Source organism: Quercus robur, chromosome 8, assembly GCF_932294415.1.
Source record: "Quercus robur chromosome 8, dhQueRobu3.1, whole genome shotgun sequence".
Classification (NCBI taxonomy): Eukaryota; Viridiplantae; Streptophyta; class Magnoliopsida; order Fagales; family Fagaceae; genus Quercus; species Quercus robur.
The window spans coordinates 54,014,606-54,032,367 of record NC_065541.1 but is presented as its reverse complement, the minus strand read 5'-3'; the positions used below and the strand labels follow the sequence as shown (position 1 = coordinate 54,032,367).

Sequence of the window (17,762 nt, the reverse complement as noted above, 5' to 3'; positions counted from 1 at the left end):
CCTTAACCCCTTAGCTGGCACATACAACTAGCATAGTAACTAACTTCCTATAACTAAATTCCAATTAATATGCTCAACACTAACATACATGTATATGCACACACAAAAGCTCAATACACACACACACACACACTCTCACCACATACTTCTATCAAGTCAATAAAACTCCTATCAATCCACCCCCCTTAAAAAACCTTGTCCTCAAGGTCAGAGATCAAGGTTAGACACAACTCAACAAAGTTCCCACCCCCCCCCCCCCCCACCATTCAAAGAACCTTACCCACAAGGTGAGGAAATCTATTGAGAAGAACATAAAGAGACTCCTAGGTTGCATCTTCAGCAGATTGTCCTTGCCATTGAATCAATACCTCAGTAATGACACGGCTCCTCAACTGCTTGGACCTCTGCTACAAAATTACAACAGGTTTAGGCTGAAGTAGACCAGCTAAATCCGTGGGAGAAAGAGAAAGAATTGGTGTAACCTGAGCTCCCAATTTCTGTCTCAAACAAGAAACATGGAACACAGGGTGGATAGGACAGCCCTCTGGCAAAGCCACCTTGTTAGCCACCTCACCAATGCGTTGAATAATCTGAAATGGACCAAAGAACCTTGGAGAGAACTTGTTATACCCTTTCACTCACAGAGAAGACTGTCTATAAGGTTGGAGCTTAATGTAAACCCAATTACCAACACTAAAGGACTTATCAGACCTTTGTTGATCAGCCAAAAGCTTCATTCTGGCCTGTGTTGAAGTCAGATTCTGTTTCAAAAAAGGAAGAAGCTCCTGTCTAGTACGTAAGAAGTTATCCACTACCTCCACTTTAGTTACACCAGAAACATAATCCAATAGTCTAGGAGGGGGGTAACCATACAGTGCCTCAAAGAGAGGTCATTTTGGCAGAAGTGTGGTAATTAGAATTGAATCAATATTCTGCCAAATGCAACCAATCAGTCCACTCATGAGGTCTGTCATTCAAAAATGCCCTCAAGTACTGCTCCAAGCTTCTATTAACAAGCTCAGTCTGACCATCAGACTGTGGATGATAAGCAAAGGTCATGGCCAATTTAGTGCCTTGCAACCTAAACAACTCCTTCCAAAAAGCAGCAGTAAAGACAGCCTCCCTATCACTGACAATTGACTTGGGCATGCCATGTAGTTTGAAGACACCTTGCATGAACACAACAACAACTTTGGAAGCAATGAAAGGATGATGAAGAGAGAAGAAGTGCACAAACTTGGTGAGTCTGTCAACCACTACCAAGATAACATCCTGACCATGAGATTTAGGCAACCCTTCAATGAAATCCATGCTAATATCCAGTCAAGGCCTATTAGGAATGGGAAGAGGCTGCAACAGGCCAGCTGGTTTAGAAGTATCACTTTTGATTCTTTGGCAAACCTCACAACACCTGATATGATCCTTAATAGCAGACTTCATGCCTTGCCAATAAAAATCTTGTTTAACCCTGTGAAGAGTCTTAAGGTAACTTGAATGACCACTAATTGGGCTGTCATGCATTTGTTGAAGGATCAATGGAATCAAGGAAGATGTAGGGCTAATATAAATCTTATTCTTGTAAAGAACAAGTCCATTTTGTAAGGAATAACTAGCTGGAGGAAGATTGTTGGGATCAACAAGCTTAGAAAGCAAGTCTTGGTAAACCACATCAGAATTGTAACTAGCCTTAAGTAAATCCAACCACATTGAACAAGGGAATGAAATGAGATAAAGTGAAGCATCTTGGGCAAGGCTATCAGCAGAAGGTTGCACTCTAGAAAGAGCATCAACAACTCTATTTTATCTCCCTTTTTTGTACTCCACCACAAAAGAATAACCCAACAACTTTGTGATCCACTTCTATTGAGTAGGAATGCCAATTCTCTGTTCAAGGATGTATTTGAGACTATGCTAATCAGTTCTAATGAAAAAAAGGATTGCCAACCAAGTAAGGCCTCCATTTCTTAACAGCCTTCACTAATGCCAATAGCTCCTTTTCATAAGTAGACAGATGCAAGCACCTACCTTTAAGTGCCTCACTATAATAAGCTAAAGATCTATTGTCTTGCATCAAAATAGCACCCAATCCATAACCAAAAGCATCACATTCAATCACAAAAGGCTTCAAGAAATCAGGTAAAGCCAAGACTAGTGGATTAGAAACAGCTTGCTTAAGAGCATTGAAAGCCAATTCAGCATCAGAGGACCAATGAAAAGAGTCCTTTTTAAGTAAAGCAATTAGTGGGGCAGCAATGACTCCATAATTTTTTATAAACTTCCTATAATACCCAGTTAACCCAAGAAACCCCCTTAAAGCCTTAACAGAAGTGGGAGTAGGCCAATTCTACATAGCCTCAGTCTTTTAGGATCAGTTCTAACCCCCTCACCTGAAATTAAATGTCCCAAATACTCCACTTCTTGGCACCCAAAAACACATTTACTTATTTTAGCAAACAATTAGTTCTGAAGTAGCACCTCCAAGACCAATTTTAAATGAGAAACATGTTCATCTAAGGTCTTGCTAAAGACTAAAATATCATTAAAGAACACCAAAAAAAATTCCTTAAGAAAGGTTTAAAGATGTCATTCATTAAAGATTGGAAAGTGGAGGGTGCATTTGTTAGGCCAAAGGGCATGACTAGGAACTCATAGTGGCCCTTATGAGTCCTAAATGTAGTTTTTGGAATGTCACTTTCTTTCATTCTAATTTGATGGTAACCAGACCTAAGATCCAGTTTAGAAAATATTATTGCTTCACACAACTCATCAAGTAATTCATCTACCATTGGAATTGGATACTTATCCTTAATAGTGGCCTTATTAAGTGACCTATAGTCAATGCACATACGCTAACTACCATTTGCCTTTCTCACCAACAACACAGGTGAAGAAAATGGACTTTGGCTAGCTCTAATAGATCCTGCCTCAAGCAATTCTTTAAAAATCTTTTCAATCTTAGATTTTTGATAGAAAGGATACCTGTAAGGCCTTTCACAGATGGGTTGACTACCCTCCTTCAAAATGACGGAATGTTCATGATTCTTGAGTGGTGGTAGACTAGTAGGTACTCAAAGAACTTGCTAAAGTCCTGAAGTAACTGGGCTAAAGCAAGATGTGGCTACACTGTTGAAGCTGCTGGAGGAATAGCTACAATCTGCAACAACAACCCCTTCTTGACAGCAGGTGTCAAAAACTTCTCACCTTCTTGCAAGGAAGGCTTTGAGGGTTGTAAACCCTTGAGTAGAACAGAAATGCCTTCATACTAGAATTGCATAGTGAGATGCTTGAAGTCCTATTGAATCAACCCCAAGGAATACAACCATTGTGTACCCAAGACTACTGCACAATCACCAAAGGGCAATGTGTTCAAATCCACCTTAAAGATATGCCCTTGAACTCTAAGTGGAACCGCATAACTAATCCCTTTAGCCTTGATTAAAGCACCATTAGCAATCTAGACTTCAAATGTATCCTGACAAAGGTAAACTCAAGGCCTTCCACATACCTTCATCCAAAAAAATTTCACTATCAATCAAAATAACCATTTCTTGTTGCTTGATCCTTGCCAAAACCCTCATTGTACCTGGGGAAGGGCTACCAAGTAATGCATAAAAGGTGATTTCAAATACACTGCTCTTCAATTCTACAGTACCTTCAATGCCACTGCCTTTGAACCCTGCCATATCCTCCTCCACACCTTGCTCTAACCCACCATATACATCAGAAACCACTTCTTTCAATTGGACATCAGAATGAAATTCTGACAAACCTTCCATAAGGAAAATTTTTGAAGTCTTCCATTGATGTCCTGCATGCCACTTTTCCTCACAATGAAAGCAAATTCCCTTCTTCCTTCTTTCTTCAATCTATGCAGCAAGAAGTCTCTGAATAGGTAATTTGGAAGTTTTACTGTACATCTTTTCATTCTTAATTGGTGGTGGTGGTCCAAGAATAGAGGGTTTAGGCACATCTATCCAAGGCTTAGTGGTTTTCTTGTTACTAAGGAGATATTCTTCTTGTATTTTAGCAAGGCCAAAGGCTGAATTAAGGTTTTGTGGATTAAACATCCTAACAGGTAAACGAATTTCATCCCTTAACCCACTCAAAAAGTAGCTAAGTTTATGCTTTTCAAACAATTCCTTGATCCTATTTGATAAAGCTTCAAACTGAGCCTTGTAGGAAGAAACAGAACTGACCAGCCTTAACTTTGTTAATGCTTCCATCGGATCATCATAGGCCAAAGCTCCAAATCTGATATGTAAAGCTCTCACAAAGGCTTCCCAACTAGTAAATTTCCCCATTTCCTCAACTTCTTGAAACCAGATCAAAGCTTCATCCTCCATGTGATAAGAAGCTAGAAGAATCCTTTGATTGATAGGAGTGTTGTACAATTGGAAGAACTGGTAAGCCTTATAGACCCAACCTGAGGGGTTTTCTCCTCTGAACCATGGGAATTCCTATCTCACTGTCTTTGGAACTGCTATGAGTGAGTCCAACAATGTTGTGGTAGTTGCTAAAGATGAAGGTGCAGTCCCATGTTGCCATTGATTCCCAGTTTCAATGAGTCCTTGCACAGTTTCTGTCAATGTCTGTAACACCAAGGTCATAGCATCTAATTTCTGATGAATGCCTCAAATTTCTTGTTCATGTTGGTCATAAGTGGATGAAAGAGTATTGTATTTCTCATTGAGAGCAGTCAAGGATCGTGTTTCTGCCATGAAGACAAAGTAGGCTCTGAAACCAAATTGATAGAATCAGCTCAGGGAAAGGTGATTGTGTTCAAGGGTTGTTTCAAGGAAACCAACCTCCAAGGAAAGAGAATAGAGAATAGGAAGATCAGAGAGAGATTGAGAGATTAGGAAGAATGAGTCAAGGAAAATTGGTATTATTTCTGCTTAAACTTCTCATACACCCTTCTTTACCTTATATACAGCTTAGTGCAATACAATCTAGTAGTTACAATCAGTTAAACTCATCAGCCCACCCTTAGCTAGCACATACAGCTAGCATAGTAACTAACTTCCTATAACTAACTTCCAATTAATATGCTCAGCACTAACATACATGTATATGCACACATAGAAGCTCAATACACACACACACACACACACACACACACACACACTCTCACCACATACTTCTATCAAGTCAATACAACTCCTATCAATGCACCAAGTGGATGGAGTTCCTATGCGCACTATAATATCAATTTCGAACACCAATTAATGAAGCACCAATGGAAGCTCCCACTCAAGAGTCAAAGATGCAAGAACCTGTGAATTAGAGCAACCGCATCAGTCTATGGATAATCTTGCAAAATACAAAAAGTAACCCATTTTACACATTTTGACCAAAAAAACACCAACATCAGTGGGTGTAAAATTGTGCATAAATACACAAGTGCTACAGTAACCGTGCATTATGCACGGTTACTGTAGCTCTTCTATACATTATTTTAATAATTTCTAATTTCGCTCCTTTTTTTTCTCTCTCTTCTCCATCTACAAAACTAACGCCCTCATCATCTTCTTCTTCCTCTGATGCACACACTCCCACAGACACAAAATCAAAAATCAACCACAAAAATCAAAAATCAACCACAGACACCACAAAACCAAACACACCCACACACCAACAGAGACAGAGAAAGTGGATCGGTGCTTGGATCTGCGAGTGGATCAGCAAGAAGAACAAGGTGTTGAAGAAGAAGAAGTAGCAGCAGGACCAGTCAATGGAGAGCCCTAAAATCACCATCCATGTAGTGGAAAAATCTGCGCAAAATCACCACCAAAATTGCGTACCCAAAATCACTAGCCATAATCAAACTCAAATAGAAAAAGAAAAAGAAAAAAAAAGAATGAGAATGAGAAGAAGAAGATGAAGATGCCGAAGATGTAAGAAGGAGAAGGAAAAGAAAAAAAGAAGAAACAAGAAACAAGAAGAAGGTGGAAAATAAAGAGATAGAGAGTATCAAAGATATTTTGAAGAGTTTGGTGAGGTGGTGGGACCGGTGGGAAATAATAATAAAAAAGTGATAAAAATTATTATTTAAATAAAATAAATGATAGAATAGACAAACTGATATGGGTGTTTTGTAAAAATGGGTGTGTAAAATAGAAAAAGTAGGTTTTTCTTGCAAAATAGACAAAAAATTTGCATGGACTGATGCGGTTGCTCTTACATGCATGCCAGAGATCCAAGAACAACCAAAGACATTAGATCCAACAAATGTCCTATCCCAAGAATTACCAACAATTAAAAAACTTTCATTCACTCGGGGCTGCTTGTCAAAAAGAAGTGCATAAACATAGTGACCAAAATGGCATTAAGGTATTGGTCCATCACCTTATAAGGAAGGGAATGTTATGACCTGGTCTTATGTTAGGATAAGTGATGAAGGTTGGCTTGGTCCAGTAGGATTATTAGTGATAGGACTTAGCAATAAAAGCTCTTCTTATCATGTAGGATGTGAAAGGATTAGATTTTCTTAGTTGTTATTTGACTCATTTGAGTATCAGTTAGTAATTTGAATTAGTTTGTATTTTGAACTTAATTTCCTAATGTGTTGCTTGTACGTATTACTATTTAAGAGGAGAAATGAATAGTAAGAGACGAGTAAAAAATTAACCTTCAAATGTCTCTCTCTCTTATGTTCAAGAAGCTAATAAGCTTGAATCGACTAAACTATCATCGTATTTTTCCAATTCAAAACAATTAGACTCTATTTATTTCTCTATTCTATTCAAATATTTCTTTTATTTCTTCCACGCCTTTTGCCATTTTAACATCTTCTCTCTCACCACTTCTAGTTTGGAAGAGGGGGGACATGCCAAATATCCACTTGGGATCATGTCTTTTTAAACCTATTATAGATGTACAATGCAATTTCAGTATTTCTTCCACATAATTAAACAATTCACAAATCACCAATCATTAATCACAAATTCACTAACAAAATTTATATTCAAAAATTACTTTTTGTTGACAAAATTTTCTATCTTCCTCAGTTTGAAAAAACTTGATTTGCCTTCCTCACCTTTCTCCTCAAAAAATAGGACCCCCTAATATTTGATCAAGGTCGATGACCAATAGCAGTGTGAGAACTTTGGGGGAGAGAGAGAGAGAGAGTGTGTGTGTGTTTTTGGTAAGCTACAATACCTCCCCAACCTGGGGAGATTGTAGATTTAATTTTTCTTTTAAAAAAAAAATTGGTTTGGTGGTGGCAATCCTAATGGCGTGTATTTTTGGACTGGGTTAGCTAAATTTAGGATAAAAACAACATTGACATAGCTTGATGTTAATGCTCAGTGTATCTTGTTGGTTAACTATAAACAATGCTGGCTCAATATATTTTGAATTTTATCTCTCTTTCAATAAAAATCAGAGAATAAACAACAAAATAATCAAAAATAAAAGTTAAATAATATATACATAAATTTTTAAGTTTACACCAAATTTCACAAATCTTATCATCACCACACACACAACAAAAAATTTGTTGGATCATATTTAGTTATCAATCTCATCAGGTACACCTGTTGCATATAAAATAATTATAAAGTTAATTTACCTAGAAAGATAACTAAACAAACAATGTGTTAAAAATAAAACATAACAAAATAGGTAATATATATATATATATATATGAATTGTTTCTCAATTTACTCAATGTTAGTATGTGGTAGATCCAATAGTTAAAATAATCTTACTTGAAAATTGCATCTTAAATTGACGAATAATTTTGCCAATATTTTAATCTAAAATACAAACTTCTAATATAAATTTAGAATACAATGAAAATGAGTCAATAAAGAATTAATTTTTTTTTAATTATGACTATTATATGTATTAAATATTACATTCAAAGTCATATAACTAACTTTGAGTGCAAATCAAAACTAAGTAAAGAAATGCTCAAGCTAGAGATCAAGTGCCAATAATGAAAAATTAGCAAAACGATTATAATCCTCTTTTCACCGAGAGAAATAATTCAACTATGCATATTACTTTCAAATAAAAATTTGTTTTATTTTTTCCAAATAAGTTCCCTTCTTTAAAAAATGGGTCTAACTGAGCATTTCATTAGAATTGGCTATAAGTTAAACCATTTTTCCTATAGATCCAAAAATATCGATTCTATATCCATTTTCAAGGTCATATTGGATTAATGGGTTTGGATCAAATTTTGCCAAGTCTATGTAAGACCCCCAAACTTACTCACCTTCTTCTCTAGTAATTAAAGATCAGATGTGTGGTTAATTAAGTGTACTATCATTTATAGTTATATTAAAGGCAGATCTTTTGGAAGGCAAAACTTTTGAGATGCTAAGATAGTGAGATGAGCCTTTTTGACCGTCTTATACCAAAAGAAGTTTTGTTTTTGAAGTGTCTTATCCCAAAAGAAGTGACCCCACTTTAAGATGGTATCAAATCATGACCTTTCTCTTCTATAGTTTGTTACCGGCCTTGGGAATAATAGATTAACACACAAAAAATTGACAATCTTTTTTCACGCGTACTAAGTTAGCAATTTTCTTTCTGATTTCCTTCTAGAATAACTACTGACATTACTTTTTTTACTTACTATTTACAATTTGTCACATTAGCAGATATTAAGTTTTTTGTGCCTCTAGACTTCCTCAGTGCCTTAGGTTCCTAAGAATATTATCATGGTTCTTAAAATGATATTTATGCATTGAACAGAACCATGAACAAATATCTTTTTCTCATTATTCAAAGTAACTTTCAAATTTCCAGTTAAGAATCCATTAATCAGTGGGGTTCTTTTATTTCTTCAAGATAACCTCGTGGAGCAGATAAATCATATCATGAAATCCCCCTTAAGAGGGTTTTAATCATCTTCATCAATCAAATCTTGTTTTGTGATTCATTAAAGGAAATTAATCTTGTATGTTTACCAAACGAATCAATTTACACAATTTGTTGATTAGATGAATTGTATTTTCGAAATAAATAGAATATCTTCCCATGAACAAAGTTCTTACACGTATCGGCATCCACTTATTGCTTATTTATGGATTCGAAGTGTCCAAAGGGATCTCAGAAGATGGCCAGCAAGCTCATGACAGTCCCACTAAAATTAACAGAAAATTAAGACAAACCAAGAAATAAGAGATTAAAAATATTCAAAACTCTCTCTCTCTCTCTCTCTCTCTCTCTCTCTCACATTTGAGTAAAAAACCCATAACTCTCTCCTTGTCTCTTCACAATCTGGATCTCTATTGGACTCTCTATCACTCTCACAAGCAGCGACACCATCGGTGAATGGCATTGTGGTGGTGCTTCTAGCCGTGGGTGGTGTTGTGGTGGTTCTGCGTAATTGAGTGGTTGGGTGGGCATAGGTTTTTTTTTTTTTTTTTTTTTTTTTTTTTTTTGTGCAATTGCTTCTGTGCATGTAGAAAAATTATAGATAAATAATTATTTTAGATTATTTTAACATAATATATTTAAAATGAATAATGAAATGTACGTTGTATTGTAAAAGTAGATAGCTAAAGTAAATAAAGTGACTTTTTGAAGAGGCAATTTAGAAGAAAAAAAAAATGTAAAATTAAATCTAAATACTCTATAACATAATTTTGTTTATAAAAAGAGTTTGGGATGGGCTCTATCTATTTAAACAACTTCTCCTTCTTATTATTATTTTTTAAATACTCTTTTTTCTAATAAGAAATATTATTTATTTATTAACTAAGGAGCATTGTTACAAATATTGTCCATGGGCACTCACGAGAAGCGCCTATTTTCAAAATATCACATACATATTTTACATAAACAAAATTTGGATATTTATTATTTTCTTTGAAACTACATTGGTGCTCCCGTCCCCTCTTTACTTGTTCATCTACCACGTCATTTGCTTCATGGAAGACATAATGTAGAAGGACAATCCATTCTTGGTTGAGCAGCATCCTGCAATCCAAAATCATAATAGAAAGTTCTAATGCTAAAACATCATATGTTATTAGCTAATTGAAGACAATTTGAGAGTTAATTTCTAGGTTTATATGTTTATATCCAAACTCCCAAGCCATTTTTAAACCATATCTAATAGCCCATATTTCTTCCATATTATTTGTTGCAATGCCTATATGAATTAAGAAACTTTTTATCCATCTTCCCTTGCTATCTCTTAATACATCTCCATCTCCTGCTTTACCAGGGTTATAATTAAAGTAACAAATAGGGTTTGTGGAGGACGCCAAGATATTATTTTAGTGACTTTTGTTCCTTTTGTTTTCCTATTGTATGCAAGATGATAAAATTTTGCAGCTAAATGTAAAGTTTTGTGCATTAGCTGGTTTAGTGTTTCAAAAGGAGGGTTGAATATCCTATTATTCCTAGCTAGCAAAAGTTGCCAAATTCCATAAGCAAATTGAATATTCCAAGGCATCATTTGAAAAGAGCTAGAAGATATATTAGTTAATTTTTCATGTAACTATTCTGCTAGAATTTATATGTGTGTGTGTGTATTTCTAGTTGTCCCGGGAGAGCAATCAAGAATTTCTTTACCCAAGAGTAGTCTCAAATGACATGTAAAGTGCTTTCAAGATTTATATGGGTGCATTTCCATATAAAAATTTAAATATTTTGTGTGGACATGGTGTTTTCCATATCCAATTCCATAAATTTTTATCAATTTTTTTTCTCTCTAATTCCTTCTTTATATACAGTAAAGCTTGCTCTTAACTTATGAGGGTAATAAGTTTGATCGATTGTCTATGACTTGTGAAGTTTGAATGTGAGTTTTTTCTTTTTTTAATGTATTAGAAGAATATTGGATATAAGATGACAAAATATTTGTAACATTTGTTTGATATGTAGATTCTTTGAATGTGATTTTTTCATTCTTGAATTCTAAATTTATTTTTTTTTAATCTTTGGTGCCCCAAAAAAAAAATTGGGTTCCATCCTTGTTAAGAACCATAATGCTTTCCATTTGTTTTACTATTTTTTAATTTTAAATTCAAGTATCTTCATATATTCTAATTTTGTGAGAGTTGCATGTATTGCATGTAAAAAGGAAGACAATTCAATTTGTTATGATATTGTATGATTTTGTTATGGTTGTAGAAGAACTATGTGTTTTACTGGCTTGCCTAATCTTATGGATTGTACAATTTTCATTTGATTGTATAGATAAATTTCACTTTGCTGTTAATTTTTAATATGAAATAATAATAAAATGTTCGATTTCATAGATTTAAATATTCAAATTAAGTTGGTTAGAGCTTTTATTAGACTAAGTCAAGTGAAACAAATCAAATCACATATAGTAAGCATATGTCTTTTGATAAATCTAACTTCAATTGAATTAAAACTTAAAAGATGATTGAAAGGAAGAGGACTCTCCATTGAACTTAAATTTTAAGAGAAATGTTACGTTCACAATATATATCTTCATAACAATTTCACAACAAATTTTAAGTGAAAAATTGTTATTAACTATTATTGATAGATAAAAGAGTAATTTCAGTGATAAACGACCAAGATTAGAACCCAATAACAACTTGCTATATAGAATTTATTATGAAAATATTATGAACGTAACACTACTCAAATGCCCATCAATCATGCTGCATAGTCTATAGTCTATACTTGCTATCAAAAGGGTAATCATGCAAGGTCAGACATAAAAGATAAATTGAGTCCTCTTTCCTTTTCTCTATCTAGATATATCACCTCCCTTTAGTCATTCAAAGTTCGAGTGGCTTTAATCCTCAAAAAAAAGTTCGAGTGGCTTTGGTAAAAGAGACAAAGGAAAGAGACCAAAAGTATAACTTTGAGATAGGAGGCGTAGGGCAAAGGTGGCAGTGGTACATAAGTTTTTGTCAGCATTCTTCAGGTTCATAGTATGTAGTAAATATAAAAACGTTGTTGTTCCTCGGAAGTTGCTGTGCCCTTGCTATAAAGGTCAAAAAGGAAGTCCATTGTGTCTAACCCGATAAACTTTACGTGCCTGTGTGCCCTGTAGTGCAATGCATTCCACCAGCACAAGAAGACAGTAATGTAGCGTAGGATCTGAGTAATGTACAGTAAGCACAAAGAGACACGGCAATGTCACTTCCCAAGTTTTTTTCGTGAACAAGTTTGTCCAATGGCAATGGCAAAATGATCACAGACCTGTAGCTGACCTTAAAAAATCGTCAGTGACCTATGCGTTTTCAGCTTCTCATTGGTCCGCCGCGTACGTACCATAATCGTATATGTTAACGTGTTCCGAAGAACTTGTTTTTTAGTTATGTCGTCAATCCAAAAAGATTCAAGCTATCAATAAAATGAACACATTCTTCTAAAAAAAATGCTATGAACACATTTGCATGTATAAGATATCGTAAAAATTTATGTCTATTTTAATATTATTTAATTAAAATAAATATGACAACATAATTATAATGATATGAGAATTAATATAAGAAGTTAGTGAAATATTTAATCTCACATTGAAAATGAAAGACAACATTTTATTCTTTTTAATTGTAATAATTAATGCATGGGCTAACATGTATTAGAGTAGATATTTAATTAGAAACATGCGCATTGGGGAGGTGAAAGAGGGAGGTATTGGGCTAGATATCGGTGTGTCTTCTATTGGGTAAGAATAAAATTATTTTGTTTAAAAATTTTTAAAAGACATTTGTTTTGGGTAAAATTTGTTGGCTAGGATTTTTTTTTTTTTTTTTAAGTTTTTCTATTGGGAATTTTTGTTATTGGTTTAATTTTTTGAGGCTTGTATAATTTGTTTTAGATCTTAGATCTATAATTTTTTTTATGCCCTTTAAATGGAGGAAAATGTCAAAGTTACAAACTTTTTTGTTATAAATTGCTAACATGGTGAGTGTTTATTGGAGAGTTTTTTGCACCATACCTATAGAGTGTGGTACCACACCTCACCTATGAATGGTATGACACCAATCTACACAAGGTGCGGTGCACCATACTGGTTCAGTGCGGTTAGTTCGATTAATTCCTCCATTTTCTTAGGAATCAAACACAAACACAATTAACAACCTAAACCCCATCATAATCATTCAAAAACCCAATTATTCCACAAAAAGAAAAATAAAACACACAAATACAAACAAATTCACAATCTTTCTCCCAAAAATATCTCATTTCAAATCACAAAAAAACCCATTTAAAAAAAAAAAAAAACTAAACCGAATCTATATAAGATAAAACAAAACCATTGAAAATAAAATACATAAACAAACCTCAAAGAAAGCATTGTAAGGAGGAGCATTAAAATTCAAAACCTTCTATAAAACTTCCTGAGAATAGCAAAAAGGAGAGAGCAAAGAGTGAAACTCCAAGAATTGTGGTATCAAGCGGCTGAAAACAGTGGTAGCAAGCAGCGGAGGCAAAGAAGTGAGGAGAGAGAGAGAGAGAGAGGCGAGGAGGAAACGTTTATGGGAGAGGGAGAGTGGGCAACTAATGAGAGAATGAAAGAGGTGGGTATCTAATAATTCTAGAGTTTAAAATTTAAACGCTGTCATTTTTATTTACTTTTCTTTTTTTTTTTAGGCTGATACCAAAACAACGTAGTTTTGGAACTAATATTAAAATTAATGTCAGGTTCAAAACGGCGTCATTTTAGTATTAGATTATACAAAATAAATTTTTGTAAAAACCCTAATGTTCTTAACCCATATATACAACTCTAGTTTCTCTAGTGCCATATTTCCTTTTTTCTTGCATCTCTCAAACCCTCTATTTTGCCTTCTCTCTACTGAAACATATAATTCTATATATAAAATACATCATACATATGTTAAATTATAGTGTATATATATATATATACACACACACATACATACATACTCAATGCGGTGTGGTTTCTCGTTAGAGTGTAAAATAGTCACCAATTGCCGCACTGGCCATTGTCGGTATGCCCAAATCTCCTCCGACCACCGTGCCGGACACCTACGATGAAGCATTGTAATGGTCAGATCAAATCCTAAACCGGCCTAGTTATAGCATTACTCTTAAAAGAATCAATGATATTGTTAAGGGAACAAAGTGTAATTTTATAGAATAAAATTTCTAAAATTAATACCTATATATGTATTAATTTTTTTATAAAAAAATTGGGGGGGCCATTGCCTCCCATAGTCCAAGCTTGGCTCCGTCCCTGCATCCATTATCTTTCTTTATTTTCGAAATACGTAACGAAAAAAAAAAACAAAAACAAAAACAAAATAAATAGCATCAATGTAAATTTACATAGTTACTATAGTAATAATGTATTTTTACCAAACTCTTCATGGTTTAATGCAAGTGAATTTTGAATTTGGTTGACTAAATGTGGTCCTTTTTTTATTATTTATTATATAAGCACTAATGCAAGTGTTCTAATATTTGTTATTTTGAAAAATATTTTAAAAACTTTTTGAAAATGCTATTTTCTAGTGAACCCCCCAAAAATACAAACTGATTAGGATCATATTTGAATTTCTGAAATATATGAATTTTAATTATATATATCAAAAACTTTAAATCGATATAACAGTATTAATTAGTATTGAAATATTTTATTCCACTTATTTTTGATAATTTGGTAGTTTGGGAGGGAGTATTTTGAATCATGGAGGGAAGTTGTTGTTTGAAACTCCAGAAAGTATCGTGAGTTGCAACTTGCAAAACTTTTGACTTGAGTACTTTGAATTTGGTTCTCCTTGTAAAGTATTTTCCATTCACGATTTCATGTAAAAAGACTTTAAGATTTGCAGTGAAATGTTTTTAGAAATGTAGTATATAATTTGACATTTTTAAAAGTGTGAGATTAATTTAAATCACTTCTAAATTGTGAGATTTAAAATATAATTTATTTTATCCCGAGGTGGTATTATGTATTATGGAGTTATACATATCACCCCACTCACATAGGGGTGGAATAAAAGTATCTAACATTTTACTATCATTCCAAATTTTAACCCTTCCCTTCTCTCTGTTACTTTTTCTTTTCCTTTTTCTAGTTTTCAAAGAACAGTTCCATCATCAATTAATCCGCAGAATCTGTCTCTTATGTCTAGCCTCTTTCTCGGGAATGGGGAGCAAAATGATCCTGATATGATCTTGGTTTGGAAGATGCAGAAAGAAAAAGGAGAGGCTTGTTGAAGTGGGTTAAAAAGAAAAAGGCTGATCTTTGTGCTAGGAAGATTAGATAATTAGAATAAAGAGACAGTTCAGCAGAAAGAATAAGGAGATACAAGATCACAACACCTCCAAGGAAAGCCAAGATTAATTGGTAGTCATAAAGGGCTGGTCCAACAGCTTAAGTACTGCTTAGAAAGCAAGAGCCCACAAAATACAGGTACTACTTGGAAAGCAACCTGAAGAGGGCAAAATTTATGTACTGTATTTTTTTTAGGTACAGGACTTAGATTCTTTAATCAAATTCAAACATTTCATTGTATTGATCAATAAAGTATAAAAACTGTTGTCAATTTTAAGGATAAATAAAATAAATGAAAAAAAGCAATTCCTTCCCTTTATCTATGGAGTAGTTTACAATTTTCTCCCTAAACTATAAAATAGAGCAATGTTTTCTCTTAACTATTGAAAATGAGCCAACACCCTTGTTAAATCATGATAGAATCTTTTCATTCCAAGAATATATTACAATGAAACTACTAAAATACCCTTGAGAGGGGAAATGCAACTGACACAATATTTAAGAGGGGGTAGTTCAAATGACCCAATAATTAAGGGGGTAAAGTACAAATAATCCAATACTAAAGACAAATTGATCTGAAAAAAAAAAAAATTTATTATTAATAGAAGAAAAAATCACTTAGATTATTAAGCAAAATATTTTATTAGCATAAAAAGATAATGTAAATGTAAGTTATAATTATTATTATTTTTTTCAGTGCTCAATTTCAATTTATTTTTCTGAAACTTAGTATTAGAGTTAGTATGATCATTGTTTTTTGACAAGTAGTATAATCATTGTTACATTTAGGATGTGTTTGGATACCACTTATTTTACTGAAAACTGAAAATATTATAACAAAATAATTTTTAAATGTATGAACAGTACTGTAAAACACCTTTTTAATGAAAGTTTTACTGAAAAAAGAGATTTATGGGTCCCGTGAACAGTGCACAGGACCCACTGAAAAAGCCACCATAGCCACATAAATGCGCTTCACAAAAAAAATAAAAATAAAAATAGGTAGACACAAACGCTAATAATCAATATCCAAACGATACTTAAGGTTCTTCAAAAATTAAGTTGAATGTAAATACATATATCAAATAAGTAAAATAAACCATTAAATAATCAATAAATAAATAGTTATTAATTTATGAAGTTTAAAGATTGATCTAAATATATAAAATTCCAAAAATAAAATCTAAGTTAGAAAAAACAAACATTGATACTTTTAAGGGTCTGTTTGGGATTAGCTTATTTTGCTAAAATTGAAAACTTTTTGCTGAAAGTATTGTAGATAAAAGTAAAAATTAGCTAAAATAATATAGTAGGACTCATAAATAATACCAAAAAGTGCAGTGGAACCCATGCAAATAATAGCAAAAATAAGTTGGTAAAATTAATCATGTCAAACGAACACTAAGGGCCCGTTTGGTTATAGAGTTCAAAAATTATTGTTTAAAAAGATGTGAAAATTGTAGTTTAAAAAGTGTTATTGAAATATATGTTTTTAGTGTTTATAAAACAAAAAAATGTGTTTGGTATCATGGTTTAAATAACATGTTTCAGTGTTCAAAAACATAAAATATGTGTTTGGTATGTGTGTGTTAGATGGTAAAAAAAAGCTGAATAAAGTACAAAATAAATATTTTTTAAATCAGCAAAGTACAAAAAAAATATAAAATATTGTTTAAATGCTGTCGGTACTGTTCAACTTAATTACAAAAATGCCACTCAGCAATGGTTTTTGTTGTTCAAAATCACTCCCAAGCTGATTTCAAAAACTATTGTTTGAAACATATGTTTTGAGCAATATTTTTTAAACAATACTTTTTGAAATCAATGACCAAACATATTTTTTTTGTTTTTGAACAATATTGTTTAGTGTTTAAACACTAAACAATATGTTTTGAAATCAATGACCAAACACCCTCTAAGTTACTTCAAAATAAAAACGTCAGACAACATCTTTGAAAAACCAAGGCATATATAGAACATTTTAAAATTTAAATCTTCGAGTATACGATCATATTGTTAATAATTCTAAGTTAATTTTATTCTAAGTTAATGTGTTTTCAAATGATTTTTTGAAATATTTTAAACGAAGCACGTCCAAAATGAGATTTTATTTCTGAAAGGCCCACTTGGATTTTATTTAGGCCCATGATAAGAAAGGGTAGGTGATGCTTCATTTTTGCCTCATCTAGATGTGGCAACCCATTGCATGATTTGTTTTTTCACACATCAAGTATCACTATCACCCCTTTATGTATCTTTAATCAAATCATCCAAACCCGAACCCAGTCTATCAAACTTCAAAAGTTATTTAACAGAAAGTAAATTGAAGTCTCTATCTTTCCTTTAAATTGAGGTTAGAGTTGCTAATGACGAGTCCCACAAAAAGATTTTGAATTACAACTTAACCCCCAAGCCTTTATTTTAGCCAATATAATACAACCTTTGGTACTGTAGCAAATGTATTTGGATAAGCTTATTTTCTATGACTTATTTTTATTTTAAGAAAATAAATAGTATATAACTGTACCTAAAAAAAAAATTATATTTTAAAATCTTTAAAATTGAG

General features: G+C 33.0%; 1 long non-coding RNA gene across 1 annotated transcript; it reads right to left on the bottom strand.

The window, feature by feature from the left end:
* Positions 1-4,865: 4,865 nt before the first annotated feature.
* Positions 4,866-5,893, bottom strand: LOC126694038 (uncharacterized). The gene is made up of 2 exons (XR_007645590.1): positions 5,633-5,893; positions 4,866-5,273 (listed from the first exon to the last, which is right to left on the bottom strand). It is a non-coding gene; the product is annotated as an uncharacterized LOC126694038 (long non-coding RNA).
* Between the last annotated feature and the right edge of the window lie 11,869 nt (positions 5,894-17,762).